General features: G+C 37.4%; 1 long non-coding RNA gene across 1 annotated transcript; it reads right to left on the bottom strand.

The window, feature by feature from the left end:
- Window positions 1-3,093: 3,093 nt before the first annotated feature.
- Window positions 3,094-15,570, bottom strand: LOC120398472. The gene is made up of 3 exons (XR_005594461.1): window positions 15,518-15,570; window positions 5,655-5,728; window positions 3,094-3,149 (listed from the first exon to the last, which is right to left on the bottom strand). It is a non-coding gene; the product is annotated as an uncharacterized LOC120398472 (long non-coding RNA).
- Window positions 15,571-15,972: the final 402 nt, after the last annotated feature.

Here is a 15,972-nt window from a genome sequence, read left to right on the forward strand (position 1 = left end):
GCAGTTGCTGAATCCTTCTGTTCTGTCCGATCAGAAATGCAGTTTAGGATCTTCCTGTGTTCTTAAAAGCTTATCATAACTGCTGGGCTATTGGTAAAAGGGTGGAGAAAGAAAGATATGGGGAAGTGAGGCGGTATTTTTGTCTAATCTATAGAATTTAATATGATGACAATCTCTTGTCTCAGATAACACAAAGATAAATAAGTTTCATAGTAGGAATACTTTAGATGCCTTTAGGATGTGGGTGTTCAGTTAAATGAGACAAAATATTAATTGAATATCAGTACAGTATTTTGATAAGGGGGTTCTTCTGACTTGTGCTATAACACAAGCATGATACATCCATTGAGAGGAAGCTTAGAAACATACAGCCTTACACTGCATATCAAAAAGGATGGGAGTCTTATGGGTTGGACACTACCCATGCATAGCAACTTCCTTCTTTACCTTTACGGGTCTATGGAATCAAGATTTAGGAGGCCCAGAACCTGCATGATTGGAAGCAAAAATCCACAGACACCTCTTCCTTGCTGCTCTTGGTATGCTGCCCCTTCTGACTGCTGATTCAGATAGCTTGCTTCATCTCCCCTGCATGTGATTTTGACGTTAGACACAAGGAGGCAGGGTTAAGCAATGCCAGAGAACAGGCAATGGAAACAACCAATGAAAGGTGTCTCTCAGGGAGTGCTGCTTACAGGATACAGAGAAGGAAAGGAATCCTATTTAACCTCTGTGTGAACAGAGGAGCAGCCTGATGCACGGATTCAGTGACAAAACATTTTTATACTAGATGCTGCTGACACTTAGACCACCTCAAAATTATTAGCTGGGGTGTAGGAGTTTACGTTCCTTAAAAAAAAAAGGAGTACCTGACATACTGCTGGTTGTAATCTGGGTTGCCTGTATTGTGACTTTATTTTTATTGAAATCCTAATAAAATATTTCTGGGGGATTACCAAGGAAAAAGTAATAGAGCAATTTGATATATTTATTTCTTTACATTTAAACAACCATTAAAAAACACCATCCATGCAAAGAGCTCTAGGTGCCCTAACAATTATATTTACAATTCGTTTTTATATGCTGTGTGACGCAAGCGACTATATATCACTCGTGGTATGTATATAAAAACAGAACAAAATCCTGGCCCATTGATGTCATTGGCAAAACTCCTCTTGATTTCTCCCAGAATATTTATAGGTATATATTTACATTGAAATAGGTCCCAGAAAGGTTAAACGACTTCCCAAGAGTCATCCAGGAAGTCATGTACTGTGCTCGGATGAGAACCCAGAGGTCTTGAAATCTCAGTCCTGTATGATAACTACTATCTTTGAAGCCTGGCATGAAGTGTAAAGAGCAAAAATCCAATTACAAAACAAATAAGGCTATCAAGGTGGTGGTCAGTTCTCACTGATCATGCAACAGTTATGTTTACATATTTAACTTTTTGATGGTAAACATTACAAGAATATACATATGCATAATTCTTTTGTTTCAATAACGTATCTAAATCCAAGCGAATGTTGCACAGTATCTCTAATAGTATCAAATAGATGCAAAACCATACGGTAGGAGTAAATCTGTGTTATTTATTTTGAAATAATTGTAGATGGTTCCTATTTCCTTTTAAACTGGTTTGAGTTCTCGCTGAAATTTGCTCCATTAGAAGGTTTACTCTGATCAGGTTTGGCCATGCAGCCTTTTGTGGTCCTGCTGGGTTTGTCCATGCTATCAAGTATGATTTGTTTAGCCTGTGTTAACAATAGAAACTGAAAGTTTATATCCATTTGATGGAGTTTTAAAATTTCACTAAATGCCTAGACACATCATTTTGTAGTGTTTTCAGAACAGCAGTTTCCAGCATGTCATTCGTTATGGTTACTTCTGCCCCAAAAGTTTGTGTTAGTTGATTGACATGACCATATTACATGATAGAGGAGTCTGCTTATAGCTGTTCTTCATATTGTAAAACAAAAAAAGTCAGGAGTGGAGTAATAAATGGAGGATTTTAGAACAGGTTACAGATGTGTACAAAAATCCAAGAGGAAGTTCATATATATTTTCACCAAATCATATAGCATGATGCCTCCTTTTGAAACAGTCAACAAAAAGGAAAAGGAAAGTGAATCATTGCATGGGTGAGGCACAACATACCTGCCGTTAGGTTTTTTGTGGTTCAGGGATGTTACTCATATTTAGTTCTCCTTTTGAGGAATTTTTGTTTTTGAATCAATGTTCCTCTTTTTACTATCTGAACTGAACTAGTAATTTGAAATGAATAGTTTCACATATTTGATAGCAGAATATCTATGAAAAATGGCTATTTGCTTGAGCTAATTCATTTTACAAAATTATTTGATTGTCATTTTGAACTTTTTAGTCTGTGGAGTCACCGTGAATATTTAACATTAGAACTGAGTGGCAAATGGTTTTCCCATCCCAGAAAAATTTTGAGATTTTAAAAGATTTTCCTGTCTCAAATAAGGATGAACAGTCGAAATCTCAAACTTTCATGAACTGACAAGTAAAAAAAAATTCAATTCAGGTCAAATGAAATTTCATTTGGGTAATTTGTAAAACCTTTTGTTTTGATTTTGACTTTTGAAACTTTTTCTCACTCTAATAAATTTGAAAATAAGTCATTTTGAACCAAACAAATAAAATTTTTTGTCTGGAAAATTCTAAAACTATTTTTCAAAAAAAAAATTGAAATGAGAATTTCATCTAAATGGATCCTTTCCTGAGAAAATCTTGTTTTTGACAAATTAGCATTTTCCAGTCAAAAAACGTTAAGTTACAAAATTCCTGACACAACTCAGTTGTTAAATATAATTGACTATAAAAGTGGTTGGTCAGGTATATCATACGATACTGTTTCTCTGAGAGATCGATTGTGTTCAATTCATTCCTGCACAAGTACTTGAATATATACATTTAAAATTCACTTTCTACAAATACTTCCACATTCACCTTTGAAATTAACTTTCTGCAAACATTTGTATTAAGAATGAATGTAAAAGGTTCACAGACATGACCAAAAGAAACTCATTTTAATGTTTATATAAAATGTTTGCACTTTTTCCTCTAGTTCGGCATATACACTCAGTGGGAAATCCATGAAATTGCAGTAACCTCAGATGGGAGTCCTGCATGAAAAAGAAAAACTTTTTTTTTTTTGGTCTCTGATATTCTTTAGTAAATTTTACTTTGTAGGAAAAATTCCTTAAGACCACAAATTTATTAGTTTTTGACTGTAAAAATGACCTTCTTTACAGAATTCCTTAAAGCCAATAGGCTCTGAGCACTTTCAGAGATGAAATCCTGGCCACAATGAAGTCAATGGGAGTTTTGCCATTAACGTCCATGGGCCATGATCTCTCCACAGACCCTTTCTTAAGTGTTATGTCTAGACTGAGTCTTAAATATTCTCTGTGACAATGATTTAGTGAGAGAAGGTGGTGCTTCATCCTACTTGCAATATTTTTAAGCACCAATAAAAACAATAAACCAAATAATTTCACAAACTAATCAGTATTGTTAAGCACATGAACTATAGTTTTGAAAGCCAATTTAAACTATATGTAAATAAAAGAGCTGAACAATCACTGTTATCTCCCTGGAAAAATACATGGTTTAGCAAAAGAGTGAATGTGCACTTAAATCTATGTTTACATAATCCTTAATTATGAGAGATTTGTACTTTTCCCATAAAAATGGTAACATGCATTACTTTCAGCACACATCCCTGTCTGCTCATGTTTTTACTTATTTATCTTTGCTAATGAAAACCCTTTAACTTAAAGACATCTAAGCTTGACATCCAGGCAGCCTTGATGACACGGATGTCAATGTCATAGAAATTCAGCAGCTTCCCATCCCTGTTTAAAATCATATATGAAAGGACAATAGTGCGGTCAGTGTTGTCTGCCTCTGAGTGAATCTGGTATGGAAGATTAATTGCCTGATTTCTTTTAAATTGTTTTCTCTTATTCCTGCCTATTTATTTTTTCTCTTTGTTCAGAGCAAGGTTCTGTTGTTTATATTTGTTCTGGCAGGCTGCTAATGATAATTCATAAAATGAATTAAGAAAAATAGGTTCTTGTGTAGAACTTCCAAATAAAACAACTGCAGTATGTCTTTAATACATACATTCAAGCAGGCGTTTGGAAAACCATAGTGTAACTTGCTGAGAAAAATACAATACTTACTATTATTTTCATTACCTGGTAAAACACTCTACTGTACAGAGTATACAGTGGATTTTTTTATAATAGCTCCAGCGTCATAAAGAGCAGCTTTACCGCAAGATAAATATCTATCTAAAACCAGCCATTTCATTTTCATCATGTCTAACAACTAGAAATAAACATGAAGACAAACACACACCTTCTTCAAATGTCTATTTCTGTATAGTAAGCTGCTGCCTTGAATTTTTAACTGCCTCACAAACTATATTTTTGGGGGTCTGAATTATTCAAATTTGCACTTGCGCTTCCTCCTTTTACAGAATGCATAATGCTTTTTCTTAGCTGTCACAGTCATACTACACATGTTTATATTGTCACTTCATGTTGCAGTTGGGGGATAGTAGCAGTAATTCTTTTCCTTGGAATACTGAGTGCTCCAGGTTAGTAAAAGTTACAATTATTTCCATCATATTTTATGGGATCCTTCCTTAAGGTGGATTGTAGGAATCCAGCACTAACACCATCCACAGCACATAACCATGGCATTGCAGACACTGTTCTTTTTATGGGTTTGTCACTGTGGTAGCTGAACTGAAAAGGAGCTTTAGTTATAGTCTGATTCCTGTTGCTTGTTTTCCTACTCTTAGGCTTCTCTTCTTCACACATGAAGAAGCAAACATTGTCCTTGTCAAATGATAAATGAGGCAGAATTGGTGACTTGCATGTTTGTCAACATAAGCAAGATCAAATGATTGCTCAGCGGGAAGAAGCCACAGGAAATCCAATGATTTTTGACTAATTAGCAAAATAATAATAATGTCTGCCTAATGATTACCTTGTACTGGGTTGTGGCCTTTTATCAGGCAGCTGCAGACTAGTGCTTTTGAAAGGAAACCAGTGGTTTCCTTTGAAACCAGTGTCATAGACTTGGAGGATTTCAGACAAATCTTCTGAGAGTCTTATTGGTCCTTTGTGTAGTTGCCATAATTGGGGAGGAAATTGAGGTTGTTTTTAAAAGTTAAAAGTGGAAGCTCCTGTCTTCTTTCCAGATTTCATTCAAAAAGATTTATTTAAAATAGGTTGTGTCTGTTTCTGTGTGTGGGTGAGTATCAATATTAACCCCCCAAAAGGGGAGGTGAATTTTAAAACCTGTTAAAATCTATGAAAATAATTTGTTTTAGATTGTTTTTACACATTCAATAATAGTAGCACTAGGAAGTCTAGAGGTTTAATATCACTTCTGAAGGGTAGGTTCACAAAATATTGTAAGAAACATGATTGAAGGGGGAGGAAGTTTGGGCTAGCAGGTAGACTTGTAATCAAGGGGTCTGGATTCTGTCTCACCCAGAAGGTCTATGAGAGATCTTGGGCAAGTTGCACATTTACCTACAAGCCAAATTGCACTTGGGGCTCTAGCTATCTGATTTGTGCCTGTAATTAGGTAGTTAAAATGGAGATACTCACTCTTGTTTCAGTGATTCAGCTGGAACTGCATACACATAAAGGAGGTCATCCTGAAAATTTGGTCCTTGAATGAACTGAGGCAAAGAGAGATTATCGGTAAAATGAAGAGAATACTTACACTACTCCCACAGAACCTATTAGACTAAATTAATCAGTATTTGTAAAGTGCATTAAGAACCTGAGGTGGAAGGCACTATAGAAATGTTACTACGAGTTTGGTGTCGATTCAGTTCCCTGTGGAAATGTGTCTTCATTGCACAACCAGTAGGCAATTGCCACAAATCTGGTATCGTACCTGTCAAGTCTGAGGTCATTCACAAAGCCCCATGGGCAAGCCTGCATGATGTCTGCATAACCTAATGATGCCAGTCTCTTCCTTCCATAAGCACCAAATCCACCAACAAAATTTAAAACGTCAGGCTAACATTTTCAAAGTTGGAGGCCTAAAGTTCAGGTATTAGTTCCATATTTAGTCTCCTCAATATGGCCTGATTTTTAGAAGTGCCAAGTAGCTGCAGCTCCCATTGAAGTCATTTGGCCTAAATAAATAAAGTTCAGGGATCTGTAACCTTGATGCTAAATGAACAGTATGCTGAACACAGAACCGCAGACAGCTACCCAGTCGGAGACTGACGATAGCTATGGGTATCTGTCTCTTATTGTCAGGAGCACTAAAACACTCCCATTTGTTAAATACAGCCCTAAAGGTAAATAGCAGAAAAGGTACTGTCACAGATGCTAAAGTGAAAGCAGAAGGGTCAGTATATTTCTGGAAACAGCAGAGATAACACCAAGTATTAGAACAGTTTCAGCCATGAATGTCATTGTCGGCTGCAGTCCTAATGCAAAATTGTCATAATACTCTTTCATATTAGTTATCAGTAGTTGGCAAAATCCTGATGCTCCTTCCATGCGGATGCAGAGTCTGCCCAGAGCTCCGTGGCCTTCCTGAGCTCTGCACCCATAGGGCAGGGTTCTAATGCTGAGGAGGTGACAACCTCTTCAGCAGAGGCAGTGGGGTCGCTCTGGGGGTATCTAGCCCTGACTCTTTTCCCAAAGGAGAGTCTGACACATGGCAGTGGGGGCTACTGGGGAGCAATGTCAGGGGAAGAAATGCCTCCCTTGACGTCACCGCCTCAGGGGGATGTGCTCCTCTCAGCTGAGTGACCAATGAAGTAGCCAATGAAGGGGGCAAGTTACTCAACTACTCCACAGCACGAAAGCTGGCAATTGGCTCAAAATCTGAGTTGGCGGTAAGGAACATCCTGGCCAAAAATACCCCTGTCAAAGCCTCTTGCAGCCTGTCCACTCTTGCAACAAAAGCGCTGGATTATGGAGCCCTCTGAGCATTTCCCTATCCCCACAGTCTCTTTCGGCCTCAGGTTGCTGCACAGTGGCTATTGCAGCCCGAGGTTACTGTAGTCTCTGCTTCTGCACCATACTGACCATCCTCAGAGTTAGTCAACCTGCTAAACCCTTCTGCAGGAGATAGAGAGGATTTTGAATCCAATGAAAACATACAGCTCCATGTTTCCCTTCATTCTGTGCCATGGAGATGAGTGAAGGAGTGCAGCAGAATCCCTGGGGGTGAGGACTGTTGCCACTGTAACATGCTGCCCCATCTACAGGCGTCAGTGGAAACCTCTCCATGCCTATATGTTGCAGAGGCGGGGTTGCAGGTCTGCTCAGAGGGTGCAAACACAGGAAAAGGAGGACACTGAGGGAGCAGCCACTCTGTGCAACATGCTTCTCTCAGGTACTGGCCGATACCCAGCTGTCATCTTCACAGCACTTAACACTGCTCAAACCATCCTTACGACCCCTCTGTGCCTGCTACTGGAAGAGTAAGATGCAGGCACGAAGCGTTATCCTGGATCCCTCAAAAACTGTAGTGCCCCATATCTATGCAGATGAAGCCTCGTCTCCCAGTGTAACCTAGAGCTCTTGCAGGGTTTCCAAGTCTTACCTGCCCTCTCCATGATTTCCCAGATACCCCTCTGTTGAGGAGAGCATGAATAGAACATGCAGTCCACATAGTAAACCTCATGGCATTTTCTCTACCCTGCCTGGAGCTTTACATGTGGGCCATGTTTTCTATTTTATTATTGTTAAATTAAGAAGTGTATTCACAGGCTTATTTAAGGGGAGGAGTATTTTATTTGTGCATATAGGTGCACTGTCATTTCTAAACTGAGACAAGGTGTAAATTGTTCCTTTGTATTGAGTTAAGGAAACAGAATTAAAAATTGCAGCCTGCAATGTGCCTTTTTATTTTAGCAGATTCCAAAAGTAAAACATGGATGATTGATGGCCTACAAACTATGTATGACTGGGCATTATTTATTTATTTTATTTAAAATGTGCATTAAGTTGAATAACTCTACTGAGGCCACAGTCTTGTTTTCAAAAGAGCCCTGGGATACAACAGGATTGAAAAGTTGCACACAAATTTCCATAAATTCAAATACACACAAACATCAGCATTAAAATTTAATGATTGTGTATCCACAGGCTTTTCAAATGCTGCTAGGGCTTCCTTTAAAATAATTAGGGCATGTTGCGTGAATTACATTTCTGTAACATTGTTAGCTTCTTGATTTTTTTTTCTTTTATCAAAAGTAATTTTAATCCTGTCTGCTATATGATTTCCTTTGGAAACTATATTTCATTTGTGTTTTTTCTGAACTGATATTTGCAAGCAGGTATTGAGTTTGTAAAATCAGGGACTGTGCAGACAAACACAATTGCTGATTTTATAAGAGGCTTGGTGAGATGTATTTGCTGAGAAACATACTTTTATAAAATACATGAGGTGCACATATTATAGCAGTGCAATTTTGTTACTGAGAGCCTTGCCTGTCCTTACCTCATGCTTATAACTATTACTTGCTGCTTCATGTGTAAAATTGCGCCTGATCCTGTTAAAGACTTAGCATGTGCTTAACTTTAAGCATTGTGCACACATGGAGCTACTTACTGTGCATAAAATTAAGCACATGCATCAGATTTTGCAGGATCAATTCCTTATGCTTTCAGGGCAGGGAAACATATTTTGTTTGTACTGTAAAGTGCCTATGTGATTATTTTTTCTAAATAATTAATGATGATTCCAAATTATGCATTAAAATATTAACTTTAACATGGTTTTTAGAAAAAAAAATAAAGGTCAAAATGTTCAAACTGGAATGACTAATATTTGGTTTCTTAATCCATATTTAGCCTGGCTCAATTTTTATCCATTGTCTTCATATGACAATACAAAAATGTTCAGTTAATATTGCTTGCAGTGCAAAATTTCACCCTTTTAATACCTTTTAATGTTGAACTCTATTATTCTGTAAACTTGGCAGTTATTTGGAGGGAATTCACACTACTGATTCTTAGTAAGTGAAAATCATCTTTAGGCCATTGAAAACTGCCTTTTATTTTTATTACATGGACTCACAGCAGGTAGTAGGGGGTTAAGGCAAGCTTGAAATGTGCACAGGACTCGAGTAAGAGAAGCATCCCTTTTAGGTAGATGTGTAGGGCAAAATTGCTCCTAGTTTCATCAGCTACATTTGGAGTAACTCCATTGATTTTGACAGCAGACACGCTGGCGTGTCTGAGAGCAGATTTTGGTTCATTGCCTGCATATTCACAGACAAAACTGCACAGGTCCTTATACTCAATGAAATATTGATAGCTTATATTTTGCTCCTTCACACAACATTAACAAAATGGTGGCACAAGAGCTCTCCTGTCTTACACATTCTGTGCTTACAATACATTATGCACAACCCAGGAAGCCATATGGCCACAGAGTCTTTTAACTCAAGAGGGATACTCAGAAGTGTTAACAAAAAGGCAAGATTACTATATTTAGTTTACAGTCATGGGAAAAAAAATAAATCAATAGTGTATGAATTAATTAGAACTTTAGTTGCTATCATTAGGGGAAACAAGCTATCTAAAAAACATTTAATTTTTGGAACATCAGAGAAGATAGAAACCTACAATACATTAAGAAAATCGACTTTTTGGCTTACTGTTTTCATCTGTTGCCTGGAAAGCTAATCTCTTAATGGAGGCATTGGTTTCACTTTTCTGATGCCAAACTTGTTAAAGAAATGAAAAGTTTATTATAGTTTATTGTGAATTGTTCTCAATGCCTGGATTTATTAGACTAAGTGGTTTGTAATATTCCTTTTGATTTATTATTGCTCATTTATTTATGTGGTGGTGTTAGTATAAACAGCACTTTGCCTTATATGTGCTGTGGATCTCTCCCTTGATAAGGAAATTGGGCCAAATTCTGCCCTTTCATCCCATGTAACATCATCGACTGATTTGATATGGAGTGGAAGTTAAGGCAGAATTTGCGTTCCTGTCTTTAGAAGACAAAGAACATCCTATTTCATTTCTTGCAAAAACTGAAGTTAGAAATCTCCTGGACACTGCTATCTTTCATACTGTCTCATCATAGAACATTCTTGTCTGGTGTCACTGGCAAATCTAATGCAAATTATTCTCCTAGTGGTATTTAACTAAAATATCTGATACAGTGCTTCCCAGGACAGATCTGGACTGGGAACTGTTTGGTTCAGTGGTTCTGTCTATATCCTTACAGCCAATTATACTCTGTGATTTGTAACCCACCTAGAAACCACTTATTGTTTTAGTTTTACTCCTGTATTTAAATAATGAAGGGGAGCATATGGCCTTTATTTTTAAAGTGGATGCGAGCAAAATACAAAAGAAGAGATCACAAATTTGTGGAAAGACCTACAGCATCTCTGTAAATCTGTGAGCTTCTGTAACATACTCTCAGATACCATGACTTTTATAATTACTCTTGTTTCTTTTCATTGGTGACATGGATGCCAGGGGTCTGCAGCAGACTATGTGGATGGATGCCACAAAATAACAAGGGTGAGCATGCACAGACTCCAGTTACCATTGATATTCATACACGGGGCTTTAAAACACCATCAGTTTTGTAGTGCTGTCTGTTTGACCTGCCTTTCAGATGAGACATGAAACTGAGGCAATGGCTGCTTGTGATTATTAAAGATCAAGTTGCAGTGAGCGCTGATGTACTGTCCAAATTCTAATTCAGGTTATTACTTTTGTCCCATCTAAATTCCCCCTGCTGTTGCATTTGATAAGGAATTCTTCCATTTCCTTCCTAAAAAATTGTTTCGTAGAGTATATATTTAATTATATCCTTCTCCACCCAGTTATTGTACAATATTTGTCGTCTTAAATTCTAAAATTGTCAAGGCAGGAACTGCCCTCAGATGTATTTGTACAGCACCTAGCACATTTAGGCAAAGTCCTGATTGGGACCTCTGTGCACTAGTGTAATACACCTCTACCTTGATATAATACTGCCCTCGGGAGCCAAAAAATCTTACCACGTTATAGGTGAAACCGTGTTATATCGAACTTGCTTTGATCCACCGCCCCGCCCCCCCAGAGCACTGCTTTGCCGCGTTATATCCGAATTCGTGTTATATCGGGTCGCGTTATATCGAGGTAGAGGTGTATAAATATAAAATTAGAAAGTAATCTATCCTCAAGGAAACAATCACTTTGTATTTTATTAACCATAAGAAACTCAAAAGGAATAAGTGACCATTAACAAATCCTAAAGATGATATTGTCTAGATTAGAGATTTTTAATTTGCTCCTGATTCAGAAATGAAGACAAGTTAGAATTACTGTAATACATTTAAATACACTCATTGACATAACCCCCAATGAAGACAAACCACAAGAATGCCTATATTGTGTTATATGGTGTGTATGTAATTTATTGTTCAGTACTGATATTTGTAAAAGAATTATGCTTTATGTACTGTCTAATTTTACTCTTATTTATTGGTAGCAATGAGTTACTTAGTGGCAAATGTTCTCATAATTGAAGTTCAGTTGTAATAGCTTCATCACCTAATTCTATGATTGGAAAAAATATAAGATGAAATGATGAAAAAGGGGAATGGAATTTTAATAAACAGTCATTCCAAAGAGGACTTGGGTGTACTATAAATATACCACAGTAGTATCAAAGCAACATTTCTTTTGAACTGAATAATGCAAATTAGGTATACCTTACTTCCACATCACTTTCTGTTTTTAATCCAAGTAACTTCTTATTTTCAAAAGAAAACTAAATGTGGTCTGGCCTTGTTTTCTTCCTGAAAACTGGGTCTTGCTAATAATTCCAAACTTTCTAGTTGTCAACATTTTTACAAAGTAAGAAATGCATTTTCAAGCTCATTAATGAGTTAGGGTGGAAAAACAAGCTACTGTGAATAGTCTAAACTTTTGATCATTTGTGACTGATGGTGCTTTTCAGCAGAGGTAGTGCCACACTCTGCCCTCAATAATATACACGCACAGCTCTCATTGAAGTCAATGGGTGAAATGTCCTCATATCTGAGATTAGAATTTGGCTAATAGTTCAAAACGTTTAAATCTTTACACTGAACAGTTTAAGCAGCATTAGATACCGCGGTGAGAGGCATGATATAAAAAACTCACACAGGGCCCTAATCTGCTCTCATTGACATCAATTGGAATTTTTCCTTTAATATAAATTGGAAATGAATCAAACCCATATCAGTTGTCATAAATGGGAATCAAATTCCTTCCATACACCTTACTATCTTACAATATTCTGCTTATTGTCACTCTCTTACTCTGTTTTTTCCATATGCTTTTATCCACTAATTAGTCATATCAATGCTCTCTTGTACAGGCCACCTGCTCCCCAACGACACCGTTTTACAATATCACAGACTAGTATTACATGCACATCTTTTTCCTTATTTCTGCTGGTAGCTCTAGCTTTTTGGCTTATGCCCAAGATGTTGTTAAATAAATAACCAAACATATAATCTAATTCAAACCAAGTCATAGATTCTTAAACTTCTTATATCACCAAAGAATTCAGGGTCATACCTGCCCATCCCGCCTAAAAGCACATGGAAGCAGAGATCAACCTGAGAAGATCTTTTGAGGAGAGAATTATCAGTGGCTTCTGGGCAAGAGCAGTTATGCCATATCTGCCTCCTGCTTGATGCAAAACAGCCAGCAAGTGGAAGAGTTGGGGAGTGGTCAGCAAAAGATGTGTAGACTGAGGAGTCATGGGTAATGATTCAGGGTATGCACATATTTCCAGTAGGCCTCCACATAAGCCCCAAACTCTATGCTGCCAGTGGTTCTCCTCCCATTGCTGCACTCATGTAACATCTTCTCTGGGTACAGGGGCGCTGGAACAATTTTTACAGTGGAAGTTCTGAGAGCCATTGAACCAATCTGTAAACCTTGTATATAGTAGAAACCACTTCAATCCAGAGGGTGCAACAATACCCCCAGCACCTCTACTTTGAGCATCTACGTCTGAGTATGATTTCTGCTGTTTGCCAAGAAACATGCCATGCACAGTTACTGCTCCCTGCCTCCTCTCCGTTCTATCTATTCACATCCCATCAGTGAGTAATACTGCTCAGACATATTTGGTGTGGACAGAATGGTGGTGACTGTGCAGCAGGATGGGACACACCCACACTGCAGTATTTTCCCTTCAGACAGCCTTCTCAGGGTCTTTTGTACATTTTTTACACATACTATAAGGGAATGCAGCATATAGACTTTACATTTGCAGTGAACCTTAGATTTGTATTGCACAGGGAAGAGGTATGGTCTTATGGTCAGAGATCATGACTGGGAGTGTGAGTTTTAATTAAGGCAATGGAAGGAACTACTGATGGGTTGAGTTTTTATCATCATCTGTTGAGTGGTTGGTTTGGTTGTAATAATGAGTATATAAAGTATCCAGATTTCTATTATGTAGTTTCATATTGAGTATGACCTAGAAGACAGAGCAGCTTTTAAACTAAGCCAGCTTCCTTTCAGCTATTTATTCATCTCTGACAATTACAATGTAGACAGCAACTATTGGGAGTCCACAATTTCAGGTTTTTTTCCAGTTTACAGAAAGTGGTGAACTGCTAAAATGTTAGTGGCATTGCTTTAAAAATGTTACCTCCCAGACAATCTTGTCTACCACAGCCAACTGAGAAAACAAGTTAAAAGCTTGAGTTAAATGGTTTGTATATAATACACTGCCCCTTTGAATAATTGAACTTGAATCAACAATATTACCTGTCACATGGAACTACAGTTTTCAATATCAATGCACACCTTAAGTAAAACCCATTACTTTTTATAAAAAGACATTTCAATTGTCCTGTTTGCGGAAGAAATTCTACTATTAACTTTACATTGAGTTAGCTTTCCCCCTTTTGTGTATACTTTTTTTTTTTGCCCTAGTCCATTACACTAAGGACTGTTCTGAAACATCACCTATCAACCAGTTTGATAAGTCTGAAGGATATAGATCACCATGTTCTATAGATATGTTTTCAATTTTGCCCCAAGTTCTGCCTTCCTTTAGGTGTGAGGGACATGGCAAGTTGATTTTTAGCTTAGGTTTGGCTCATTTTGTATGGATTAGTTCAATGGGAAAAAAGGGTGCCTGCCAATTTCAGCAAACACTAAAAGCTACGGTTAAACCAGAAAGTAACTGGTCCTACTGTGTGACTGTGAGTATTTGCCTTTGTCTCCCTATGTGTTTTGGTTTGCAGCCATTAGGAGCTTGGACTCCATGAAGCAGTAGCAAAAGGGAGTGTGTCAGAGCAGCAGGCCAAAATTAAATTACAGCAACCTTGCACTTTGCATTAAAATTTCCACTAAGTGATGGAGGCTTGTAATCGTCCGGATTTTCCTTAAAGACAATGGCCCTCCATGCAACTGGCTACACTCGGTTAATTCATGCTGTTAGCTTCCTTTATTGGCTGTGGGGAATGCAGTATTGATTCTTGAACTCAACAGCAGCACAACGAGCCACTAGTGCATGGTCAAAATGCAGCAGTAAAGGGCTGGCAGCTTGAGAAAAGCAGCCATTCCGATGCACAAACAAGGTCAATTAGAGGACAGTGCAGCATAATATAAATAGCATTAGCATCCCTCTTCAGCCCGGATGATATCATGCTGGCAAGATGACAGTAAATAAAATGAGGTTTAATACAGAATAAATAAAAAGGCCTTTAGTGTGATTTAATTGAAAAATCTTGTATCACTTTATAAGGCCTATCAATAGTAAAATACTTATTTTTTAAAAAAAATAATAATGGTTAGAGATGTATTCTTATAACTAGCCTATTCAGGTAAAGCTCTGTGTAGATTAGCCAGTTATCAATGTTCACATATACAAGGAAACTGGGGGGAATATTTTGTTTGAGAAATGGCTAATTCTTACATTATAGTAATGAGATATTATGGCTGCCAATGTAATTGAACATTATTGTTAATCATTACCTTTCAGTGTCATTTGAGTGTAAACACAGAACAAAAAAGTGTCTGCATTTTTAGTTCAGGAAGTTAAAAACAAAATTGCCATTATTGCTGTGCTGTTCTTTAAGGTCTTGCAATCATTACCTTTTATCTGTGAGAGACCTTTTCTTACTGTTATGTCAGCTCAAAATTAATTACAGATGTAATAACATCACACTGTTAACCCGTACAGTTGCATTAACCCGTTGCATTTTTAAACCATAGCTACTGCTGCATCAAATAAAGAATATCAAATTGAACACAACTGAGGGTAAATATTGTCATTCACGAAGGGTAAAATAAATGGTAGATAATCCTGTATTCTCCTTTAGCTTTTTTAGGTAGCACACCCAGAGGGAACAGCTATACGTCCAACATTAGTAAAACAGTCCAGCTATTGTTTCAGCTGCTACCGCCACCTCAATCTTTTTACACATTATTCCTTCTAATCCTTTAATGAATTTCAAGTTTTTTGCCCATACCTGAAATTGTTGTCCCTCTTATACATTTCAAAAGCTGGAGCTTCCAGCTTCACAAATTGCATGGTTGTACTTAGAAGAAAATCACCTCACAACTGGCGGAGATCAGGCATGTGGCAAGTCAGTAATTTTCCATGGTTTAAACTTCCTGAGAAGACCACAACATTGATCAATGATATCACACAATCTCAGAACTCAGTAGGTTAGCCTCAAACTGTAATGCAGCCAATCAGATATTGTATGCAATTTTCTGCTTCCTCATTGATTTATCTGAAATCAGTTCATCATTAAAGAGATGTGTGTATTATGATCTAATATAATGACATACCTTGACACTTGCTGGGCATGAAGCAGAAGGCAGAGTGCCGTAAAGCACCAAAGCATGACTTTATTAGACCACAGTATACACCTGTAGTGCCTTGTTGTAATTATAAATGGTGAATTTCTAGAGAAAAAAT

This window comes from Mauremys reevesii, linkage group 2, assembly GCF_016161935.1.
Source record: "Mauremys reevesii isolate NIE-2019 linkage group 2, ASM1616193v1, whole genome shotgun sequence".
NCBI classification, from domain to species: domain Eukaryota; kingdom Metazoa; phylum Chordata; order Testudines; family Geoemydidae; genus Mauremys; species Mauremys reevesii.